General features: G+C 43.4%; 1 long non-coding RNA gene across 1 annotated transcript; it reads left to right on the top strand.

The window, feature by feature from the left end:
• The first annotated feature begins 787 nt into the window (after nucleotides 1-787).
• Nucleotides 788-10,550, top strand: LOC120747504. Its single transcript, XR_005699139.1, has 3 exons — nucleotides 788-799; nucleotides 8,190-8,195; nucleotides 10,142-10,550. It is a non-coding gene; the product is annotated as an uncharacterized LOC120747504 (long non-coding RNA).
• The last annotated feature ends 7,490 nt before the right edge of the window (nucleotides 10,551-18,040 follow it).

Genomic DNA, 18,040 nt, shown 5'->3' with positions numbered 1-18,040 from the left:
TTTAAGAACTGGAAAAACTACACTCTCTTACAATTGCTGCAAGGGTCATTCTTTCAGTCTTTACCTGTAAAACAACCACGAGCTCGCCATCTTTCAAAGTGATTGATATTAGTTTTAGGGCAAAAAGGAAATTACGACCAAGTGCAAGGCTTCCACCTGTGAAGTGTCCCAAAGAGTTCATTTAAAAGCTTCTAATTTGAGGGTTAAAAAAATAATTGTGATGTGCAATATTTGCAGTTTTGATATTCCCCTCAACTTGACCCCCCAGTCGATGTTAGGATAATTTTAAATTATCCTAACATCAAATTAAGATCAAATTCAGGATAATGTAAGTTGTTGTCTAATTTTGAGTAATTTTGAATTGTAGTTTTCACTAGTTTTTAATCTATTAACTGATATTAGAGAGAAAACCAAGCTATTTAAAAGAAAAAATGTTGCAGTTATACTTTGAACTAACATTTTATTTGCTGGTGAACATATAAAATGCTGCACACATATGTATATAAAGTACTGCAGGTTTTGTAGTATGCCTTCTGTGCATTGCTGCACTCTGTGTAAATGATGCATGGCTCAGACTTTCCTGACTAAATTATGAGAGGACGTATTGATCCAAGCACTACCTTAAAGCAGTACCTAGCAGGAGTTGCCATCATTTCAATAAGAAGAAATGAGATGTGGGCCAAATTTGCAGGTTAGATTTGAGAATCATCTGTTAATGTCTTGTGATAGCCTCTGACATTGCTAAGCCATTTGTTCTGAAAAAAACCTCCCTGAGAAATCCTCATATAAGAATTATTAGGTTATATAGGGGGAGGTTTGGTCTGAAGTCACTTTTGTCAGTTAAACCACATTTTAATATTTATTTGGTTCTAAAGTTTTTCTTTTCTCTGACTTCACACTTGATTGGATTGGATTGAAATGTACTTATTTACTTATTATGTAGCATTCCCGCAATAAGTAAAATGCTTTGGACAGTCAGTAGACGATGCACTTTTTCGACTGGCTGAAAGCATTTAGAAAAAAAAATGCATATGCAGGATTTTGTTACCTAGGTATTCTACATGCTGTCTTCTAGCCAAAGGTTTGAAGAAGAAGGGGTAAAGCTAAAGGCTATGGCTCAACTCGGTGGGTAAGTAGCTACCTAGCTAGCTTAATTAATTGCTGCCTATGCTAAGCATTTGATCAGACTTGCTTTTTCTTTACTTTTTCTTGAACTTTTTTTTCTGTAGAAAAATTACACGTGTCAATATTACAAACTCCATGATAGCTGATTTAATTCTCAGGCTTTGGCCTTAGGCTTTCATCTTATTATACTGTGAAGACTCTATTGAACACATGCAGAACAATTCCTTCTGTGTTTTCTATTAAACCCAAACAATGTTTTATTGGCTTTATATTGTCCACAGATATATCTTTATTGGCATGTTTTGACTTTGTGCAGAGGAGGAAAGCAAGGAGTAATTTAGAAATGATCACTTACAGTAATGTGAAAAACACTGAAGCAGTCCTGTAAAAAACATCTAAACACAACCCATGATTCAACAGCTTGTAGAACCAACTTTAACAGAAATAACATTTTCTTTATGACTTCTCTCACATCATCACAGAGGAATTTTAGCCCACTTTACTTTACAACATTGCCTCAGTTCTTTGAGATCTGTGGGTATTCATTTATGCACAGCTCATTTAAGGTCCCAACACATGATTTCTGGACTTGCCAGACTGAGCCATTGCAACACCTAGATTCTTTTAGTTTTTTTAGTCAGTCTGATGTAGATTTGATTAGGACAGACAGGCTCACATTCGACTTTCAAATGACTTGGTATACAGAGGAGTTCATGTTTGACTCAAAGTGACAAGGTCCTGTGGCTGTAATACAAGCCTAGTCTCTGTGAACTGTGATGTTTGCAGATGGCATTGTGATCTGTAGTGAGACTAGGTGGAGTGGAAGAGACCCTGAAGAGGTGGAGGTATGCTATAGAGAGAAGAGGAATGAAAGTCAGCAGAAGAAAGACAGACTACGTGTGTGTGTGTGTGTGTGTGTGTGTGTGTGTGTGTGTGTGTGTGTGTGTGTGTGTGAGTGAGAGAGAGAGAGAGAGAGAGAGAGAGAGAGAGAGAGGTGTAACAGTGAAGCTGCAAGGAGCAGAGGTGGTGGATAAGTTTAAATAAATAGGGTTAAGCATCCAGAGCAACAGCAGTGCACAAGAGATATGAAGAAGAGAGTGCAGACAGGGTGGAGTGGGTGGAGATGATTTTCAGGGGTGATTTGCAAGAGAAAGATAGCAGCAAGAGTGAAAGGGAACGTCTATAAGATGGTAGTGAGACCTGCTTTGATATATAGTTTGGAGATGGTGGCACTAACAAAAAGATAGGATACGGAGCTGAAGATGCTAAGTTTTTCATTGTGGCCAGAACTGACAAGATTAGAAATGAGTATATCATACTGACTGCTCCAGTTTGTAAAAAAGATAGACAGCTGCAAGGCTGAGATGATTTTGGCATGTTCAGAGGAGCGATAGTGGACAGAAGATGGAGCTGCCATACAAGAGGAAAATAAGAAGGCCTCAGAGGAGGTGCATGGATGTAGTGAAGGAGGACATGCAGAGGCTTCAGGTGACAAAAGAGGAAGCTAGCGATAGGCTGAGATGGAGGCAGATGATCCCCTGTTGCAACCCCTGAAGGGAGCAGCTGAAGAAGGAAGAAGAAGAAGAAAATAATGCTTGACTGTGAGTGTTGTTAGTTTTGTAAGCTCACTGTGATTGTATTTTAAGTAACTGCAGAAAAATACAGCCTTTATATTTTAACACCACCGCACATGGAAAATGAACTTCATTTCCCATTTCGCATCAACAGGAAACACTGACCACACACAGTGATGAGCATTGATTCCTTTCCAATGCAATGTTCTTGTGGGAACCACTGTGCCCTGCAGTTTGCTGACACACACCACCCATCTAAAAGCCACTGTAGGCCTTGTAGACACCCCCCAGGGCAAAGCACCCTGCTACTGGAACTGCCTGTGCCAGCAGTGAAAGCGCACACCACCACACAACAAAAACTGTTCAGAACAATGTGAGGATCACGATAATAAGCCTAAGGCATTGGATAGGACCTCTAAAATTCCCAGATCTCAATCCAGTCAAGTAGGGCAAGGGTTGTAAACGAAGACACTCAATCCAAGATGGGGCAACCTCTGGAGAGGCCTGAGCTGTTTAGAGGGTTTTAATGTTAGCTGATCATGTGCATCTTTTCATAGGACGAGACCTATGCAGAGACCTAGAGCTAGCAGGACATCGCATGCTTTGTTTTGTAGGCGGGACATAATATAGCACTTAAAACTAAAATCCTATCAAAGTGTGTTTCCACTGACCAGTTTCACATTATTTGCATTGTAGTGTAGAAGTAAATTAGCTTTTATCGACAAGACTGCAATGTCTAAGAACACACTTTCTTAAACTGCTGAATAGTAAATATGTTCATGTGTCTATTTCACGACGTATTTCAGTCTCTATTAGTTATAGGGTGTATTAACCTGGGACCAGGCCCTAACTATAGGCTATTAAGGAAAAGATGATAACAGAATGGATGGAACTCAAGAGGAAAACCAGTCTTACTATTTATTCCCAGTGATAATGGCTAAATTATTCATCCTGTATGATGATTAATTAAAAAAAGGCCCCGGGTCCTGTGGCAGGTACAGGCTGCTGAGGCACACACTGACATTCCCATGTGATGCACTGGATGTCGCACCCTCCATCTGCCCTCCTTCCTGCTTTCCTTCGCACATCTACACAGAAGAACCTCTCATGCCTCTCATGTCTGTGCACCCAACATTTTAACCAATTTCACAAATACATGAGGTGAAAGTGCCTGGTAATCATGTAAAAATACAGAGAGGGTCAAGTAACCATTTTCATGGCTTTCATTACAGTTCATCAGATTTCAAATTTGTAACTTGTGCAGATGAAGTAAAATACACCGATTGTGAATTTCTCAGCCAATGTGACACCAGTGTTTGGAATTGCAATTTGACCATTAGCTGATTCTAAATTTATTTTGTTTTTGTTATTTATCCCCAGGCCCCACAGTGTGGAGGACAGGCTTTGATGACCTTTGCTCCACATTGATGCATCGTGTGACTCGGCCAGCAGCTGGCTTCTGCCAGACTCAGGTAGGCAGTGGCTGTTGCATTCTCTGACCTATTGTGGGCAGCTGGCAGTGGGATGACATGCCCTGTGGCAGTGCCAGGGGAAGGCCAGTAAGGCTGGGGTCCAGGCCTGCTCTTGCCTCTGCTTGGGCCCCACTAATGGAACAAGGCTGGGCCGCCCATATGGCACTTGTGAGAAGAACTGGGGGCTCTGGAGGTTGGCACGCGTAGTCACCAGGCAGTCTGCCGTTAGATATTAAACAGGACAGGGCCAGACCTGTGTGATCAGTGCACAACCATCAAGGATTATGGATGTGTTAGCTGATGGGGATGGAGTCACAACTGCTTCAGAGGGCTGAGGCATTAATTTGAAAAACAGAATATTTGCAAGAGAAGAGCACATACATGTGGGCACAGGCTTATATTTATACAGCTTTCAGCCAAACTTTCTGCTTTCTAACTACTTTGAGAAGTCCTCATGATTTTGCTGAAGAGATGATCAACAAAACATTTCCAGTTAACAAGCCAGAAACTTGGAGAATGTCCTCTAGTTGGAGGTCAAGGAAAAATTGGTTTGCCAGGATATGCACAGTGCTAGCTCTGCGATCAGGAGCTGGCCAGATAGGGCTGTGTGTAGGCAATGAGGTAGACAGGGTGAGAGCAATGTAGTCCACCAGCCCTCTCTGGCACTGGACTGACCTGGCTCCTCTCTGAACTGCATGGGACCAGGGGAAGGAGAGCCACGTGGGATGGGAGGTTGGAGGAAAGTGAGTCGGACCGGACTGCAGTGCTGCACTTTCTACAAAAGTGTTCACAACAAGATGTTCTGAGATAATGCTTACCCTCTGGAACAGCTCTGTGCTCCTTGCTGACTGTACCTCACAAACTGATGCAAACTGAACTAAAATTACCTCTTCAGGGTGACACTGGCAATTTGTACTGCAGACCTAAAAAGAGAGAAATAGCTGGGGTAATTACAGTCAGCGGAAAAATGCAGCTTGACGTTGCCCTGGCCTGGTTTTCCTGCTAATACTCCATTAAAAAGTGAGGCCTGACTTTTAAAACGGGTCACTTTTGCTAACACTCCCTCCCAACTCCATTTTCTTCCCCTCCTACACCCCTTCTTCATCCTCCTTCTTCTCCTTCCACCTCCCACCTCTCTGGATCTGGAACAAAAGCCACCTCCGCTGCCGCCGCCTCCCCTCCCCTCCCCATCTCCTCCTTTTCCATTTTATTGGTGACAGCTGCTGCGAAACAGACTCTCGGAGCGAGAGAAATGATGTGTCAGTGGAAGGTCCTTTAGCCCGCGCTGCTAATCTGTCACACGGCGTTTGTTGTTTACTGTTTCTTCCTGCTCGCCGACTGGCCGGCTGCGTGCACCACGCAGTAATGGCGACAGATGCTGACCCACAGAAGTGTGAATCTTGGCGATTTCTCCCTGCTGTCAACCTGTAAATTACAGCTATCGGGAGTAATTAGACCCGATAAAACCCTTCCAAGCCTCAACCCCCCCTTGACACACACACACACACACACACACACACACACACACACACACACACACACACACACACACACACACACACACACAGCACTGGCCTGTCAGTGACCTAAGTGTGTCATCTGAAGATATAAAGGTGCAGGTCTTAACTGCTGTGTTATTGTTTTGCTTTTGTAACTTCTAAAGTTTTATCATCACTTTTATTCTTTTAAAATTCTATTATGGCCCTAAATTCTTCACCACTCTTTCCTGGTTTAAGGGTGTTATCTCTCTTTTGGGTCAAAGTCTGACATCCTTCCCCCAGTATACTTCATGACTTTGAGGACTCTAAGATCGATGTTGGCAGCAACCCTGAAGTTGCAGAGGTGAGCCCGTCGACAGTGAACTATCTTGGATGGATCTGCAGGTATTGCCATTCGTCCTCTACTTATCCTCGCTGAGGTTTTTCAGGGACAGCAGGGTCTTGGGCACAACCAGAGAAGTCAGCATCAGGGCCACCTCTTCTTGCCCTGGCATCCGTGTTCGGCCCGCAACCACCACGGCGGCCACCACTGCCAAGCATGCTCTTAAAAGCAGGGCCTCTGCCCCTTTAGATAACTCGTGCGATACGAAAGGTCGCGCAGCCAGGTCTTGTCATCCTCTTCCTTAACGCTCTGCACTCCTTCTACACCTCCTTCTCCAGTCCTCGGTGCCCACTTCCTGACCATCAGAGCCAATCACTTTCCACCCCACTCCTTTTTCGCCACCGATGCCGAGCGGCAATCTGTCACCCGGGCACTAGGAGATGCCACCCTGCCGTCCACCTTCCGTACACTGCGGTAATGGCTTCTGGCAGCTCCAGAAAGATAAGTAACGGGCAAAATGGCAGGAGACAGGGGTGAGGCGGGGCGGGAGGACTGAGGGCAGGAGAGTGGAGGACCCTTCCTCATATTCAAGCTGCCCTCATCTTGCCACTGTTCGACCCTCCTCTCCCCCTTTCGCCTCACCCTGCTTTGGCCCGGTCGCTTTGCACGATACTTCAGTGAATAAATGAGTCGTTTTAATCCGACTGACAAGCTGGCATTGCCCAGCCCTGCCCTCCATCTGTACTGGCGGCCAGCGCAGCAGCAGGCCCCAGGCAGCCCGATGTGCCAATCCAACACACAGCTTATCCTGGCTGTAGCTTCAGGGACAGAAGGGTTAGAGCTCTATGCGGCAGCTACCCTCTCCACCAAAAGAGCTATTTATATAAGAAAGGGATTAGCTGGTAGAGGCTTTGATGAAGTGAAAAAAAGGATGAATTTGCTCCCATATTGCTGTAGTACGTGTTTGAAGTCTTTTTTTTTTTTTTTTAGATGAACGCTACAGCGTGCGTTTTGCTTTTGCACGTGATAAAATAAACCATTCTCAAAGAGGCTATTTCTGTTTTAGGGTGGCCATTGGTTGTTTGCAGAAGCAATCACAAGATCAAATCCACGCATCCCTGCAACACATTCAATTTAAGAAGACTGCAAAACTGAATGTAAAACTCTCTGAATTTCTATCCTGTCCCCACCACTGAGGGGTTAATTTTGCTCTGTCATCTTTGGCACAGCGAGAGGCCAAATGCACTATCAGTCCCGCAGTCCGCCATCCTGAGCAAAAAACCCAAAGGGAGAGAAAAAATACTTGGCGGCGGGAGGTGCTAAACCCTCTGCTCCATTTCCTCTCTCCACAAGCTCCGCTCCACTCCTACTCTTGGCCATGTGTCACCTCCAAGTCGTTTGGGAAGGGACCTGATAACATTTGAGTGCCCAATTAAGCGCAGGGGCTCAGTCCGCACCCCCCTCCGGGTTCCGTTCAGGCACGTCACCGATGAGCACGCTGCCATATTCCCTGTGAACCCCACACACACTCACATATAAACACACTCCTCCCACCCTCTCGTTCTTTTTCATGCTCACTTCCCCCGTCTGTTCTGCCTCTTTTTCACACAAACACACTCTCCTCTCTGGTTAAAGATCCCCCACAGATCTGATTGCAGCTTATCTTTGGAACAGGAGGTTATGACTGTTTGATCCATGGCCGCCGAACCCGTTGCCAGTTATACACCGGGGCCTGGATGCTGCTTATTAACCGGAGGGGTCCTCCCGCTGCGGCGCTGAAGCCCAGTGTTTTGCTGCTTTTGGTGAAAGATTAAGCACTGTTTTCTTAAATTAGCCTGGAAAACATGAAGCATAGAGATAAAAGAAGATATTCTTTATCCACAAGGTCAAATAGGCACTCATTATCACCCAGATTGAATAATTACTGAACTTAAGAAGTGCAGAAAAAAATAAAACAACAACAGAGTTAGCACAGTCAGGCCTTTTGAAGTGTTAAAGGACTGCTTATTCCCTTAACTGGAGTGAAAGAGCATCACTGTATAATTTAGGTTACAGGCTCGGCGGTGACAGCTGGGCAGCATTGAAAGCCAACCAAATCGACATAAATCACTGACTTTTTTTTAATAAGTAGGTTAATATCTCAGAATGGTGTTTAATGTTTTATTCAGCGCTGAGGCAGAGACAGTGTAAAGGGAAGGCAAGTGTTTTTGAATGCAGATGGGAGGTGGAAGGCTGGGCAGGGTTTGGCAACTCTCCGCGGTCGCCTCAGAGCATGCCGGCCCTGTAAAAGAAGCGCAGGAGCTATCCTCGCCCCTCTCGGGCCCTCTCCATACTAAACAAGTGCTTTGTAAGTGTGCCGTCATTACTATTCATCGGAAATAAATACTTAAGCAGTGAGAGCTTAGCACCCTGCTGCTTTACAGTTATCCATTATTTCTGTCACCTGGTTGTCCTTCTTCTGTCTCCTCCTCTCTTTGCCTCTCATTCCCTTTTGTGACTGGATGTTCCGGTGCCCTTCAACTCTGTAGTGTGCTGGGAGGGAGCTGGTGGCTAGTGCCCATGTGCCAAGCCTCCCTGCTTGGTGTCCCATATTCTCTGCCCTCACCTGAGGCCTTGCCCCAACAGGACAGCAGGGCCAGAGGCTGTATTGTATGCTGCACTTCCCAAGATGATGCCTTTGTCTGTTTACAGCACTTTTCCCCTCCATGCTCTTTTTCTTGTGTTGCTGCACAAACACAACAGCACACCCACACAAACACATCTCAAGTTCAAACACTGCACCAAGTCCACTCCAGTTTCAGACACGGGGGCAAAAGTCCACTGCACCCCGTCCTCTACGGTGGGTTTTTGGAAGGTGATCCGATCCTTTTTCCTCTGCCATGGTGCTTAGTGGGCTGGCTGGCTCTGATGCAACGCGGCGTGTGCTGGCGTGGAGGCTTCGGGCTGGGCCAGTGTGCTCAGAAACTGATGAATTGCAGGCGAGATGCGGAGCGGCAGCCGAAGAGGAGCTCCGGCAAGCGGCCGTCACGCGCTATCACCGTCTGCTTATGTGATGGGGGAAATCAGAGAGACAGCGCTGACAACTTAATTTAACACCAGATCTGGAGGAAGCCAGAGTGCCACTGCGCTCTGGATAATTGATAACTCTGCCACCCCTCCACACCTTGCTTCACCTCGCAGGTCGTCAATGATCCAAATCACTAGTGGACAGATTACTATATAGCTTAAAAGCTTCTTCTGTTTTGATAAAGACACGCACTTATATTACAAAAGCATGGTTGTAAACTGAAAAATGTGTCTGCAATGCAACCTTATTTCCGAGCTTCGTTTGGGACTGAGTATAATTAGAAATAGCAATATAGAGCAAAAACACAAATTCTGTGCTGACTTTTTTAACCTTAGCTTAATAATCTGAATGTTTTTGCTTTTTTAAAAATATGCCTTTTCTTTTTAACAAAAGAACACAGTAACATCAACACAGGAGAAGCAACGTTTTGATTTCCAGATCAAAGAAAATATTGCTATTCAACTATTACAGTTTTCAATAACTGGCGCTATAGTAAACAGACCACAGTAAGCACTGAGGTTAAAAACCCGGCTTCAGCTTGAAGGCTGTTTAGGCTTCGTGCTACATTCTTCCGTCTGCAGTCAGACTTAAGAGCGACTACACTGTTGAAATTTCTCCTTGGGCCATGAAGCCGTGGCGCTGCAGGGGGATTGCGCTGCCTGGATCTTCTTCACAGGCTGCCGAGCAGGAGCCCGGTTGACTGGTAATGCCTATTAATTACTAATACAAACTGCTAATTAGCAGACCAAACACTGGCATCTGTACAGTTTGTTTTTCCCTGCAGCGGTGATATTGAGTTCTAACACAAAGAGGCAGTAAACCTGAGCTGCCGGATGCACATCAGAATCAAAGGGGGACTTGCTGCTAAGCATACTTAATGCCAGGATCAGGCACCAGAGTGGTCAAATAAAGGACAAAGCCAAATTTCATAACAGTGAGATGATTCATGACTTGTAAGATCAGCTAAGTTCATAGTTGCGAGGTAACAAAATATTTAAATAGAGTGAACGACTGAATGCAATTTTCTCACACTATGTTTTCTGTTTGGTTTCTCTGTAATACTGTTACCTCACTGTTCAAAGTGCCCTTTTTATTTGATTATTAATAAATAGGGGTATTTATTATTATTAACCTTTATTTAACCAGGAAAAGTCCCATTGAGATTAAAAACCTATTTTTCAAGGGAGTCCTGGCCAAGAGGCGACAACATGTTGAAATTACAAAGTTACATACATATTATAAGTAACAATTACATTTTAAAAACATTTTTCTCTGGCTCTCTCAATCTGGACTTAAAAGCATTTAATGAAATAAGATCTGCTATCTTCCAGTCTTTTTGCATCATGTTCCATGTGAAAGGGGCAGCATAAGTAAAAGCCCTCTTTCCCAGTTCAGTTCTGACAAATAAGATTTTTTTTATAGCTTTTACTAAATTTCCCATGCCAGTAGTTAGGCTTTAGCTGCTTTCTATAACATATTTGTTATATTTAAATCCCGGGACAGTTTTGATGATGTCTGGGAGGATTCTGAAATAAAAAGATGCTCCTAAAAATGATCAATAACTCTTTTGCTGTTAATTGTTTAACTCAAGTAACATTTTTATTAACAGTGCTTTGCTGGAGCTACTTTCACTTAACGGATGATTGGAGTCACAGTAACAGAAATGCATTTCCCTTAAGACTCAATCTATTATCAATTCTTTTTAGATTTTTTAAAAATATTTTTCACGTATTCTTTGAAGACATGGCATCAGCCTTTTCATTGTTTTTCTTCTGTAACTGATGCTTATTGTTTTGTTTTGTTAGGCAGTGAAAATTTGATTCCAAAACTCTGGGATATTTTTGGGAATAGTATAGAAAATCTGAAAATGCCCAACCGCTCTACCCTGATAAAGGATGCTGAAGTCAGTGCATTTGTAAATTATAACACTTGGCTAGCAGCGTTACCTTTGAGTATCCCATCCCCAGACCCCACCCAGCTCTTCCCAGCCAAGTCAAGACTCAACCCCACCCCGCCACCCCGCGCTTCTCACACACAAAAAATAAATGAGTAATCGGCCACAAAGTGTCAGCCAGCCCTAATCCCCTTTTAATTTCCTTGTGGGGCCTGCGCCAGGGCTCTGGCTGCAGAGCGAAGCTGGCCGCCGATGTCAGGATGGCCGCAGTGACAGGCAGGCAGCGCAGGCCTGGGGGTCTTTACTGGGATCCAAGCAAAGAAAATACAATAACCACGCACTGCCACCACTGTTTGCCTTTCACTTGAGCAGGATTTAGGCTTCCCCAGCACACTGCCGAGAGTGTGTGCGAGCACACGCGCCCGAACACTCAATCGTCATGCAACCAGATTGCTCTATGGACATATGCATGCTCTTTTTCTCTTTGCTTTCCTCATGTTGTTGCAGACGCACACAAACACACACCTACATGCATATATTAAGCATGTGCTTGAACACTCAAGCACACCCATGGTAATACTGCACTAGATGAGGCTATTTATATCCTAATTTATACAGGATGGTCTCAGCATAGAGGTCCCTGCCACACAGCTGCCCATTCCTCTGCAATCCCACAATGCCAAGAGTTTTATCTCCTTTTGAACAGCAATTTATTCTCTTCACTGTTATTTAAAAGTAAAGGTCCCGTCATTAAAATGTATGCTTTCTCAGTGCACTGGCACCAGAAAAGGGCAGCCGGTGAACAATATTCACCTCCCCGTTCACATAATGAAAGGCGTAACGGAAGAACGAGCTGCAGGCAACGGAGACGCCTCGCATCTTTGTAACACATTTGCCTGTGAGGTGGGTTCAGTGGAACAAAATGATGAAGGTTATTCTGGCAGATGAAGGAATTTTTCATGACATTTACACATAGCAGGGATTTTCTCCGTGGGTGCACCCTCATAACACTCTGTACGCAGCATATGAGCTGTGGCATATGCATTAAGTGTACAAAATATTAAAAGTGCCTCCGTGTTCCAGACGGAGCCCGTTTTCAGACGAAACTATAAACACTTTTTAATGTGCTACTTTGTGCCAATTATAGTGTAGAGATGTTTGTAGGAAATAGTTAACATATTCAGACTTGCATACAAGTTGGCAATCAGTAAAAGCGCTCAGATAGCACACCCCAGCCAAGGCCAGTGCTCTATTTTGCAACATAATGAAAGAGATTCAGATGTGCACCAAATTTAATAATTTCTGCCTTTTTCCATGCACCACCTCTCTGCCGAGGTTAGAGAAATTTGGTTAGGCAAATTTGCAACTTTGTAGTTTGGAAATGGTGGTGCCATTACAACGCCTGACCCCCAGAGAGAAGGGACAGGTTTATTTTTCAACTGATAAGTGCACAAAATATACACGAAAATACCCACAAGGATATTTTCTACATCACTGGCTAATGATGTTGCAAACAATCATGCTTAAGCATGGTTTTGATTACCTTGGAGTCATGTCTGAATGTTATTTGGGGTGCCAGTAAAGCCAGTAAAGACAGAAACTAATATAATTCTGGGGCGGTTTTCCCTTCCTAGATTCACATGCTTTAATTGTTTGCTTTAGGTAAATGTATTTGTCCTTCAACTTCTTCCATGACCTGCCTTCACTCACGTCAATTCTGGTAGCTTCAGCAATTTCTATGTGACTCCTCATGTGGAGGCTATGATTATTATTATTACTGAGAACCTTCACAGACATATGATTATTATTCTTTATTTTGAGGCAATGATTGTTATTCTCCCTCTGATATGTTCAAAAACATTGGTGATAGAGTTACTGGAAATGCATAAGAGGAATCAGTAGTACTAAATGAGCCAATAAGCGGTGCTAATGTCATGTGCGGTTACATTTCCAGACAGGTGCATGTTGGATTATGGTGTAGGGTTTTAGAGGAGTAGATTTAACATAGAAGTCTAAATCACCTGTCAGTTCTGGAGATAATAACTAGAGATATCTGCTTCTTTTGCATAAAACCAAATGCTCTTTTGCTGTGTTTGTTCACAATGTCCCCCCAAAAAATATGTTTAAAAAAAGCTTTTCATGCATTTGGACCCAAAATATCCACAAACCTCTAGTGATGTGAATTGTTTTACTTCTGCTAAATAGCTGTGCAAAAGAAAGCAGCTGCACACTTTCTTTGAGGCTTGTGCTCATGATAGCATAGCAGGATGTAAAGATTAATGGCCTCATTCCTGGGCTGAGCTGGTAATATTGGCTAACTATACAACTTCTTTTGACGGGTGGATAGACAGTAGAAAGAAAACATGAAACTGCAAAGTTTTTTCTTGTTGCAAAACAAGATGAGAGCCATCAATTTCCATAATATTTAGCAAACTGCAAACATCTCTACAGCTGATATCTCCAAAACTGGGCGATCCTTACCGAAAATGTACTTTTTCCTGCACTATTCATTACATATGTCACAATAAGTAAATATTTAGGATTCATTTTAATTGTGCAACATGAGGCAGATGTAGTTGCCAATGCAGATCTGTCCATCTTCTATGCTATTAACCAAAATATAGATGAAAATAAAATGTTTCAATAATTTAGTCATAGAAAACTATTAGCTGTGAATGTTAGGAAATAAATTTGTTAGTCTCATAGCCCGAGGAACAAAACTGTCCTAGGAAGCTTTGATTACCCGCTACAGAGCTGTTTTGGTGTTTGTGATGTTTCCAGTTAGGATGTGTTCCATCGCTCTAGTGCACAATAAGGATTCTTTATCATTGTTTATATTTAACAATAAACAGCTGATGTACCAGCCTGTTTCAGTTCCCAGGGTGTTGAATACTGCCGTTTTGTCAAAGCTGCTGTCGTCTCACAGATTCGCAAAAGTTGTCCTTTGGTGTCCCGCTCCCTACTCAGCACATATGGAGGCTTAAAGGACGTCTTGGAAGCTCACTTAAGCTCAGAGATAAGTGTAATTTTTATAGAATGCAGGGTTAACTTTGTGAAGAAGTGGATTTTAGCACAAACCACAATTTTATTCTAAAGCCAAACAGGTAGCCATAACCAGCGAGTGAGACAAAGCAATAGCTCCCAAATTTGTGACAGATATATAATGAACATAACTTTCACTGACAAATGAAAACATGGTTACGTCCCTGTACAGAGAAAATGCTAAACATTTACTTGTTTTTAAGATGCCAGCTTGGCCTTCGGGAGTTTGCTACGCATTTTTACAAGGTTTACAAGCATTTACTCGGTTAATTAGAAAAATGATGATGAACTTTATTTGGATTTTTCATTGTTAGTTTAGCTGAAAGGAAGGGAAAAGAAAGAATGACACCACCTTGGGTTCTGAAAAGTTGTGATGGCAAATTTTCACCATTTTCTGACGTTTTATAAATTAAATGATTTATCAGTTTCTACTCTACCCGCCACTTAAATTTATATTGCAGCATCTGCTGTGTTTGATTATAAATAAAGCCCAGTAAGTGGAAAAGAGAATTTCCAATCATCATCTACTTTCTGTCTATAAAGGTTTTTCTAAGCGCCGGTTTTCACAGCAAAGGTCTTTATGGCAACATAAGGGGTTAGCCTAGATTTCCAGTCCAGTCTCATTTAAGGCTAATTCCTGTGTGGGTCTGGATGTTTGATCCCATTGCCCATCTGAAGTAATTAAAGGGTTATTAGTAAACAGATATTCACGCTCGCTCACTCTTGCCAACTGTTTCATGCCATCTGCTGCCGGCGCACGTGCTTTGACATTGGAAATATGCTGCTGAACTGACACGGATGTTACAACGCATAGGGAATGAACCGAGCTTTCATCAAGTCTAAACACAGTCAAACAGTGTCATTTTTGCTCTGTGTGTGTGTGTGTGTGTGTGTGTGTGTGTGTGTGTGTGTGTGTGTGTGTGTGTGTGTGTGTGTGAGGGTGTGTCAGAGAATAATAGAGAATATAGCCCTCTTGTTAATTTCAATCCCTTTTAACGGGCTCTACTTTGGATAGCAGACGACCACTATTCATATCATCTGTTCCTCCTCTTCTTCTTCTTCTTCTTCGTCTCTCACCGCCTCTCTCGCTCTTCTCTCTCTCTCCTCCGGCACCAGCTCTGCCCTCCTGTCTGTTTTTATCCTTTTTTTATTTTCAGTAATATAGAAGGGATTAACCCTGCTGCCCCCTTGGTGGTTACTGTTTCATTTTATTCTTATTAAAATCTTAAGAACCTGCTTTATTATTCCTGTTTGATACTACCTCAATAATCCTCTGCCTTTCTGTGCGTGCGTGTGTGCGTGCATGTGTGTGTGGGAGTGGGTGTGGGTGAGTGTGGCATGCAGCCACAGACCCATAGGTGTGCTGCGTGATGGATGTGTGTGCTTGTGTTTGGGCTGGCAGGAAGTCCAGGACACAAATTTGAATCATGGATTCGCAACATATAGATGGAAATACACAATCTTATACAAGGACTTACATCCAGGATCCCCCCCCCCCCACACACACACACACACACACTCACACTAGGACACAGACACGCACACACACATTTAAGACCTTAATAATGGAGAGAAGCCTTGTAATATGACATGTTGTACATTTCAACTCATTGTCTCGTGTGTTTTCTGTAATTCACCGCTTCTGACAGATGTATTTTTTCTCTCCCCGTTACGTGTCGAGATGGCTATTACCGCTGATGGGTCTCTAGTGTTTGCTGTGATCTTTCTTACAGTGCGCTGCATTGATTTTGTGAAACCTCTGATAAATCTCAGACAGAAACTAGACAGGAGTGTTGTCACAGCAAAGCTTCCCTGGATCATCCAGTGATTTCTCCTGCAGTTCCACTGACCCAGGAAGGTTTATTTAGAGAATCGGTGCAGAGTGGCACTGTAAGGTGCTATCTGTTAGTGTTTTATTGAATCCGCTGCTAAATATTTTAAATCTGCTGAACATAAATGGTAAGATGGTAGGGGGTATCGATTGATCTCATTTCTTTCGCTGAATTTTCATGCGTGTTTTGCAACAGTTAAGGTAAATGGCAGCCGTGCAGTTGCTCTTGATTTTTATGAGCAGTCACACGGGAGGGGGATAAATTAAGATTTGCTTTCATCCTGGGTGAGGAATAGCTGATGTGACGTTAACCTATCATTTAGTATGCTTTTGGAGAGCATCTGTCCGAGTCCAGATGTAAGCTTTTCAACCCGGAGGCTGATCATCTCTTCATTAAAAAGTGTGATACTGTTCAAGCGTCTCCGCAGGCAGCACAGAAAGCACAGAGGATTACTCTATTGATTTAGCAAAAGGTCAACGCTATTTGATTTTCTTAAAGGTTACTATTTATACCCATTTATCGACTGCCATCTTCCTGTAACATGTTTGAGCGCTACGCGAGAATGTCACGCATAACTCGTTTCCCTCTCTTTTGTCCTCTTGTTTGAGAGTCGTCAGCAAAAGTGTGCGCATCCTAACTTCTCATTTACGATGTATTAAATTCAGATGAGGGGAGGATTGGTGGGGACAAAGCTGATCGTGCTGCGTGAGATGAATCAGGAACTGAACCAAAGTGTTTCATTAAGAGCTGCTGGCTGGCTGCTAGGACAACATGGGAGGGCACATCCTTCCTTCCCTCTATCCTTCTTTTCTTTTCCACCTTTTCTTCCCGCTCTCCGTCCTTTTTCATCACTCTCTCTCACGTCCTCTGCAGGAGCTCATTTTGTCATTTCAACCCTCGCTTCGTAAAAAAACGCCGCAACCCTCTTGTACTTTCCTTCCTCACCGCGTGCTCCTCTTTCCATTTCCCCTACCTCCTTTTCCTCTGTTTCATCAAGACCTGTGAGAGCACCTCCTCCTCGCAAACAGAGACATAACCAAATTCTTCTCTCCACCCATCCCGCCGACACCCCCCACCGCCCCACCTCCTCCCCCATTCGCCTGTGCACCGGGGTCACACCGTCAAAATGACTCTTTTTATTACAGTTCATAAACAGCGGCTCCCCGGCGGCCCCGGGAAATTTCACATAAACTTTGATCAAACAGACGTTAGCCTCCCTGGTCCTCAACCACCTCTCTCCACGCGTGAAAATAGCTTCGCTCAATCACAGGCAGAGAAAACACACCGAAAACAGTGCAAATAGCAAGGTAGTCACTGATATATCAAGTCATTATTGACCAGAACACCAGGGGAATAGATCTCATATAAAAACAATAAGTTACTCTTTGCCTTTTCTTTTTTCCTTTCCTCTACCCTCTCCTCTTTTAGCGGAGGCAGAAATGTGAGGCCAGGCACTGGCAGTAAACTTTGTGGCTTAGAATTAATAGCTTTGAGGGGAGCTCAGGTGAGCAATCCAAAGTGATAAAAGCATCCAAAATAAAAGCCAGCAGTTGATTTAACTGTGTGTACGCAGACACTAGGACCCGCACAGTTCGTGGCTTTCCCTCTTCCCGTCATCCCTTCCATCTCATTTAGTAGAGCTGTCAAACCGTTTTTTCTCAGCGTCGAGGGCTTGCAGCGCTCCCCTGTTAGTAATTGTGGTTGAGGCCCGCTGTAATGGAGATGAGCAGCAGCAAAGCAACACACAGTTTTGTTGTTTAGCCTGGTTTTTAAGACGCCATTTGACAGCATTTCACCCCGTAGCTCCAGATCTAAAGTAACATCAGAGTTCAGTTCTTTGTCTTTTTTCCCGGGTCATGCTTCAATAGCCTCCAGCACTGGTTTTCGCTGTAAATGTTCAAAGGGACAGTTGACACCAATGTCAAAAACACACACTGGCTTTAGTTTGAGTTGCCCAGTTTTGGAGATATCGGCTCAAGAGTCCACAGTAAGCAATCAGAATGCCAAAAAATCTGTTGGAAAAATTCACCCCTATCCAGAAATCATGACCTCGTGTTTATTAAGTGTATTGAAAACTCCAAGTAGTTTGGTATCATTACATCCAAGAGAAATGTCATATCTTCAAAACTAGGGAATCATATTTGCCTGCTCCAGCAAATGTGATGCAAATCAAAACTTATATATGCATATTATAATTTAACTGATTCGTTTTT

This window comes from Simochromis diagramma, unplaced genomic scaffold (assembly GCF_900408965.1).
Source record: "Simochromis diagramma unplaced genomic scaffold, fSimDia1.1 OVJJ01000596.1, whole genome shotgun sequence".
NCBI lineage: Eukaryota > Metazoa > Chordata > Actinopteri > Cichliformes > Cichlidae > Simochromis > Simochromis diagramma.
This window is presented reverse-complemented; position numbering and strand designations above follow the sequence as displayed.